This window comes from Triticum aestivum, chromosome 3A, assembly GCF_018294505.1.
Source record: "Triticum aestivum cultivar Chinese Spring chromosome 3A, IWGSC CS RefSeq v2.1, whole genome shotgun sequence".
Taxonomy (NCBI): Eukaryota; Viridiplantae; Streptophyta; class Magnoliopsida; order Poales; family Poaceae; genus Triticum; species Triticum aestivum.
Genome location: NC_057800.1, coordinates 647,527,460 through 647,535,366, shown reverse-complemented (window position 1 = coordinate 647,535,366; position 7,907 = coordinate 647,527,460). Strand labels below are relative to the sequence as shown.

General features: G+C 39.2%; 1 long non-coding RNA gene across 1 annotated transcript; it reads right to left on the bottom strand.

Moving 5' to 3' along the window:
- Positions 1 to 306: 306 nt before the first annotated feature.
- LOC123058915 (uncharacterized) lies at positions 307 to 1,892 on the bottom strand. Its single transcript, XR_006427320.1, has 3 exons — positions 1,433 to 1,892; positions 958 to 1,126; positions 307 to 576 (listed from the first exon to the last, which is right to left on the bottom strand). It is a non-coding gene; the product is annotated as an uncharacterized lncRNA (long non-coding RNA).
- Positions 1,893 to 7,907: the final 6,015 nt, after the last annotated feature.

Below are 7,907 nucleotides of genomic sequence, written 5' to 3'. Positions count from 1 at the left end.
TAACACAATAATTGATGGTGGTCAATCAGTAACACATTTGGTAGTACAAAACACCAGGCATAATGTACTATGATTCAGCACATAGCTACCATTTTACATTCGCTAAATATAAGCGGATCATGGTTTAAATTTCCCACATAAGAAAGTGAGGAAGAGACTCGTCTCCCCTTCATTCAGACAAAGATAAAAGTAGGTTTTACAATGCATAATGATATTCCATAGATCAAATCCACATACACAAACACATTGCACATTATAATAAGATTAGTGTTGAAAGTCAAAACAATACAAGTGCACTATTAACAACAGAATCAGATTTGAACGCAAATTTACATAAACAAGTTTCAAACTTAATAATCAGTATCAAACAGAGTGCTACAGATACATCATCTTGCATATCAAATCTACTTTGTATACATCAATATCTTCCACAATTTTAAAGGAATATTAGCTTCCTCCGCCACAAAGTTGTCCAGTCCACATATTCCATTTGATTGTTGCTATTATATCCACACTTCTGCCACCTTCTGAAAATTCCGGTCGAACCAATAATCATTCACATCATTACAATATCACCTGTCAGAGCAACACAAATACACAACTCAAACTTTGGAAACACAATGAAAATCAGAAATATCATAAACTAGAAGGAAGAACCATGCTTTTCTTGGCATACTGACGACAATAACAAGTTCATGTGTACAAATGATGAAGAACAGTACGTGCACAATTTATTAAAATGCAAAACTTTCAAGATTATGTTATTGATTAAGATGCACATAATAAGTAACACCTCTAATTAAGAGTGTGTCATTTTCAAAAATAAAACTGCAAACAGTTCATTGTACATTAAAGTACCATTCTAGACTGGCAACCATAGCTGCTACTAAGTGATTCAAAGCTGTGCATAAGTGGAAGAAGCCTAAGCTCGGGCTTGTTTGAGTGGACTGCTAGTACCTCAGAAAATTGATCCCACACCTGTGATCTTTTCTTCATCTGCCTTCTTCTAGGCCATTCATCCATTTCCTTCTTTTTCTGTTCATACTCCTCTTTTCTTTCTTTCTTCATAAACTTGAATCTCCTCTTCAGACATCTCAACATCACCAACTCCACCAGGTTCAGCCATCTAAAAGGCAGTAATAAAATTAGAATTCATGGGATCATTCTTCTATACAGATTCAAGGCAATAAGAATTAACAAAGAATTCCAAAATACAAGTTACAATTAACATCAGTAAAATACTAATAACAAATACCAGTAGAACCCTGATTCTCCACTAATGTCATATTAACATCTTTGCAGAGCAAGCACACATGAAACAAAAAGTCACCAACAATACAGACAGTGCATCCAAGTTACCATGTACATACAGAAAAATGCACAAAGAATGAAACAAAATTCGAGACAAATAATGAGAGAGGGGGTTTATTACATTGACTGATTGCTCAGTTTCTTCCGTGGAAGACGTGGTGGCGACCTGGAGAAGACACCGCCGAGATGCCGAGGTGGACCGACGGTTGCCCGCTGAGTTGCCGATGTGGAGAGTTGGGACGATGTCGAAAGATCGAAGCTCGAATCGAAGGTGGGTGGGCGCTGGGCGGACGGATGGGCGACGGCGGGTCCATTTCCTCATCTGATCCTCTGCTTCCTTGCATGCAGCGAGTCCAGCAACGGCGCGACGGACGGCGGTCAGTGAGAAGGCGAGGGCGGAGATGCGGGAGATGGCAGCCGCCACGGGAGTTGGCGTCCGGGGTGGCCGGGTGGGGGAGAAGATGCAGTGAGCAGTGGCGGCGGCGGCATCTCAGCCGCTCAGATGAGTAGCGGCGGCGGCGGCTGAGTCGGGGTGGTAGGGCAGGCGGTTAGGTCTTGTGATTTTTTTTGTTATTTTTAGGGGTGGCGGTTAGGTCTTGTGATTTTTTTTGTTTTTTTTAGGGGTGGCGGTTAGGTCTTGTAGTCTTGCGTGCGGGCGTGGGGTGCTGGCTAGGTCCAGGCCTCGTGGGGTGGGTGGGCTTCTACTAGCCGGAGGCGGGGAGAATTTGGGCTGGAATGATTTCGGCCAGTTCGGTTAACAGGGTAAAATACCAGATTTCCCTCAAAAAGAAAATACCAGATCGACCACCATATCCGTCAGTTTGTTCGCCTTAATTTTACTACCAAGGTAGTCTTTTCATATGCTCCTCGTGATTGTAATAAAGTGCCGATGCACTTGCTGTAATGGGGAGCAATGGTCAGGAACCATACCGTCCGTGGATGGAGACTGTGCCAAACAATGTAAGTCTGTTGCTGGCCAGCGATATTGCCGTGCCCGTTGAGTAATGGGATCCAGGGGTTCCAAGTCAAAAAACAAACCGAAATTTGGTTTATTCGCCTTCGGTTCATTTTTTTGGTTACTCGATTTTTATACCCATCCCTATTCATATATGCTATCAAAAAAATAAAGAAAATGGGCAGTGAACAAAGATACTCATCCATGTCGTGAACGCGGGAAAGGAGGCGGAGCGGCAACCTACTCCCTATATTCTGGCGTTCTCGCATTGTTGCTTCGAAGAGCGCCCCCAAAACAAGGACAAGCCCAACATCACCAACATAGAAGGAAAACAAAGATCGAAAGCCTGCAACTATGTGACAATAGGCACGCAACTGTAGATGAAAAAGGCGAAAAAAGAGTATTCCATTACACATGCAGATTTTGAACCCCCATATGAGTTCTTGGCCTCGATAAAGGCAACCGATGCCGCCTTCCTTGACAAGACCCGCGTCACCGGTGCGCCATCTTTGGAGATCTAGGTCGCGTCTATTCAGAACGAGGAAGAAGATTTTCGGCGCTTCGCTACTATGAGAGAAGTGTGACTCACCGTCTTTGACGGATCTCGATGGCAACTTGCGGGGCGGCGACGATGCAGGAGCCTCGCGGAGGAGTAGGGGAGTGACGAGGCGGAACGACGACGATGGGAGGGATGGCACACGAAGTGGGAGACGGGACGGGTAAGGTCTTGGTGTTCGATGCATGGTTAAATTGATCAAAAAAATTTGACACCCCACATATGAAACTGTAAATTTTGCCTCCCCGACTCCCAATGCACCCTTCACATTGATATTTTTGTCCGTCACTAGCTGCTGCTGGCCCGACGTGACATAATTTGTGCAACATTTGATTAGAATTCCTAGTTTTATAACATTACATATACTTACAGTAAGAAAACAAAAACACTTAAATTAACCTTGAAAAACCATAGAAAATTTAGAGTCAGAATTTTTGCGTTCACAAAAAATTGTTTTTTCCAACTATCTTGTGCATACGACCTAAGCTTGTACCTAGGTCCTATAGTATATTTATTTTATGTATTTTTAAATATTGTTTGAGATACATCTTGTTATTGTTGTACATAGAAACAACGATACACACATAGTTGCAACATAATATGAGTAGATGGTGTGTATTACGACCATCACTTCGCCTTATAGAGAAACTCACACACTAACAAGCATCAACACACACGATGTTTTCTTGCATAGGTTTCATCTCCTCGTTGGCTTCGCCGTACACTCCCGAACATTTTTTGGAATTAGTGAATACTTTTCATACTCATGAATATTTTTTGAACCTCATGATTATTTTTAAATTTGTAAAAAGATTTTCAAAATTGTAATAAATTTTCAAACTCACGAACATTTAAAATTTTATGAATATTTTTTCTAAAACATTTTTGAATCCACAAACTCTATTTTGAATAATATTTTCAAATTCCTGAACATCTTTTTAAAATCACAAGAATTTTTCCACTCCCGAACATATTTTAAAATTAGTTAACACTTTTCCTACTCATTAACATTTTTTGAATTCATGCATTTTCTCTGTAATTCGAGAAAAATATTCGAACTCACAATTTTTTTATTTCTTAATTTTTTTGAATCCACAAATATGTTTTTCGAGTTCTGAGCAATATTTCCAAAGTCATGAACATTTTTTTAAAATCATAATTTTTCAAACTCACGAACAGTTTTTGAAATTAGTGACCACATTGCAGACTAATGATTTTTTAACTTCAAGATTACTTTTAAATTAACGAACTTTTTTGGAAGTCATGAAATATTTTTGAACTGCCTAACAATTTTGAATTCATGATTTTTTTAGATTGCATTAAATCTATGAAATCCACAAACATTTTTCTCAAGTTTCGAACAATATTACCAAATTCGTGAATATTTTTGGATTTTCAAGCATTGCTTTGAATTCGAAAACATTTTTAAAATCCACAAACTCTTGTTCATAGTGAATAAATTCTGAATTTGCTTAAAAAAATTGAATTTGTGAAGATTTGATAGTTTCCTGAACATAATTTGAATTTCTGATAAAATAAAAAGGTAAGAAAGGAAAACAGAAAAGAGGAAATGGAAATGAAAGAAAATGAAAAGAAATAAAGGAATGAAAGAAAAAAAACGTGCCGCCGCGCACAGTTGTGGCCCAAACTGCGCGCCGTGTTTTCTTGCCAGGCCAGCCCTGTTTGGTTCCAGGCCCCGGACTGGGCCGACCAAACTTCTCGTTCGGCTTAGCTTTTAGGCCACTGACCCATTAGTAGATAAAAATTGCGCAGCCCAACTGCTGTATTAAATGCTAAAGATCGTAGTACGTGGCAAGTCAACAGCTATGGTTACTTGGTCTGATGGTTCACTCATTTGCTGATGAGCCAATTTTACCTGGTTCGATTCTTACGAGTTACATTTTTTTTCTGCCGCTTTAATTGCTTGTACTGTACGGGTCCTATGTATTAAGATGACGACGTTTATTAAAGCCCTTAATAAAATTAAATGCTTTTCCCTTAAGACCGTGTAACACTAGTAACCAACATACAACATGTGTTACTAGAATTATATAGCGTGTAACACATCTTCAGCAACATAGACCTTTATGTTACCGTTGTAATATCCTTGTAACATGTTTTCAGGACAGACTAAGTATGTGTTACCGTCAACCTTGCAACACAAACAATATGTTACTACGGTTTTACATGTAACACGTTTTATCATTTGTTACATCATTGTGTTACTTAAGATATGTTTTTTGTAGTGAAAGAAAATGCTTATATCATTATACGCTTGGGTGATTATATGGCTGATATTAAAGGTGAACTTAAACTTGTTAGCAAACATGCTTCTATGGTTACCACTCAAGTAGAACAAGTACTTAAAGCTCAAAAAGAAGTGCTAAATGAAATGAATAGTAAGAAAAATGATTATGCTGTCAGAGTGGCTACTAGAACTGGTAGAATGACTCAGGAACTTTTGTATCCTGAAGGCCAACCTAAGAGAATCGAGCAAGATTCTCAAAGAAATAATATTGATGTTCCTAGTTCTTCTAAAAAGAAGAAGAAGAAGAAGAAGAAGAAGAAGAAGAAGAAAAATGATAGAACTGTGCAAACTTCTAGTGAACCTATTGCTGAACCACCTGATAATCCAAATGATATTTCTATGTCTGATGCTGAAACACAATCTGGTAATGAACATGAACCTAATAAAAATATTAATGATGATGTTCATGATGATGCTCAACCTAGTAATGATAATGATGTAGAAATTGAACCTGCTGTTGATCTTGATAACCCACAATCAAAGAATCAACGTTATGATAAAAGAGACTTTGTTGCTAGGAAACATGGTAAAGAAAGGGAACCTTGGGTTCAAAAACCCATGCCTTTTCCTCCAAAACCATCCAAGAAAAAGGATGATGAGGATTTTGAGCGCTTTGCTGAAATGATTAGGCCTATCTTTTGGCGTATGCGATTAACCGATGTGCTTAAAACAAATCCTTATGCTAAATATATGAAGGATATCATTACTAATAAAAGAAAGATACCGGAAGCTGGAATTTCCACCATGCTTGCTAATTATACTTTTAAGGGTGGAATACCAAAGAAACTTGGAGATCCCGGAGTACCTACTATACCTTGCTCCATTAAAAGAAATTATATTAAAACTGCTTTATGTGATCTTGGAGCCGGTGTTAGTGTTATGCCTCTCTTTATATCGTAGACTTGACTTGAATAAGATGACACCTACTGAAATATGTTTGCAAATGGCTGATAAATCAACTGCTATACCTGTCGGTATCTGTGAGGATGTGCCTGTTGTAGTTGCAAACGTTACTATTTTAACGGACTTTGTTATACTTGATATTCCCGAGGATGATAGTATGCCTATTATTCTTGGAAGACCTTTTCTTAATACTGCAGGGGCTGTTATTGATTGTAACAAAGGCAATGTCACTTTTCATGTTAATGGTAATGAGCATACAGTACATTTTCCGAGGAAACAACCTCAAGTTCATAGTATCAACTCTATTGGAAAAATTCCATCGATTATATTTGGAGGTTTTGAATTTCCCCTTCCTACTGTCAAGAAGAAATATGATATTCTTATTATTGGGGATGTGCATATCCCCATTGAGGTAACTTAGTGTTATTCGAAATTTCTCCGGTTTCATGATTATCGGAATGAGTTTGTTAACAAGACTTGATCAACCTTGTTAGTGGATTCTTTTTGATGAGCATGAGATGGATGAAACTAGAAGCACAAACTTCTGTACCCTCTCTATATTTTCTGTTAATTAGTAGAAATAAAGTAAAAATAGTATTTTCAGTCTGTTTCCTGACTTATCCATGCAATATAACCCTAAAATAAAAGTCCTCAAAATGTCATGCCAATTTAATATGATTTTTTCGGGAATATTTGAGGATTTACTGTGCAAACATTACCGCGGGAGGAGCTGCCACCTGGCCACGAGGGTGGTGGGCGCCCCCCTAGGGCGCGCCCCTTGCCTCGTGGGCCCACGGTGGCCCTCCTCCACTTATCCCAGCACTCATCTTCTTCCTCTATCTCACTCAAACCCGAAAAACCAACTCAAGCACGAGTTCCAGCCACTTTTTCTGCGATTTTCGATCTCCTTGCTCAAAGCACCTCTCGCAAAACTGCTTGGGGAGATTGTTCCTTGAGAAAAACAATATGCTTAGGAAGATTTTCCAAGGTGGTTCCTCGAAGAAGCAAGGACCCAGGATTGCTATGCGCGATGCTGACGAGGATCCACCAAGAGACGCTCCAGTACGGCCTTGCGAATGGCCGTCGGAAAATTTTATGGACCATGCGGGAATTAAAGAAGAATTCAAATCATATTTGCACAATGCCGGTCTTGAGGATTTTGAGGCTAACAAATGCCCCTAGTATCATGATCTTACAAGTTCATTTGTGAGGAGGTTTGAGTATTCATCTTCACGTAATTCTCCTTCAGTCATGTTTGATCTTTATGACAAATCTTATACCATGGACCTAGAGGAATTCACTCTTGCATGCAAACTTCCATCATGGGGTAGTGTTAGGGATCCCCCTAAATCTGAATTTAGAAACTTTCTTGCTAGTATAACTGTGGGGGAATCTAGAGATATAACGCAGGCTACCATAGGGAGCATTCACTTTCCTGCTATACATTATTTTGCTCTCTTCATCGGTAGATGCATAAATGCTAAGGATGAATCATGTCACATGTGTGTCCCTGATCTTAGTATTCTTAGGAGTGCTGTGTTAGGAGACCAATCTTATCATATGGGAGCCATTGTAGCTCGTAGGTTGCATCATAATAGGCATGATGGAGATTTCTTTGGAGGAATTTATGCAACCCGCTTAGCTCATTTTCTTGAGATAGACATTCGTGAGGGTGATATGGAGTTGCCTCCTTCATATTTAGATAATGACTCTATGGCTTCGCACCAGTTTGTCGAGAGGCCTGAATCACCTCTCTTATATCGCTTAATTTTTGATAAACGACGTGTTTTCCGTATTACTCTCCCTGCTCCTGCCTTCTTTGATTCACAGACAAAAGGAAGGTATGTTATTACCAGAGAGGAGGCAGAAGAGTA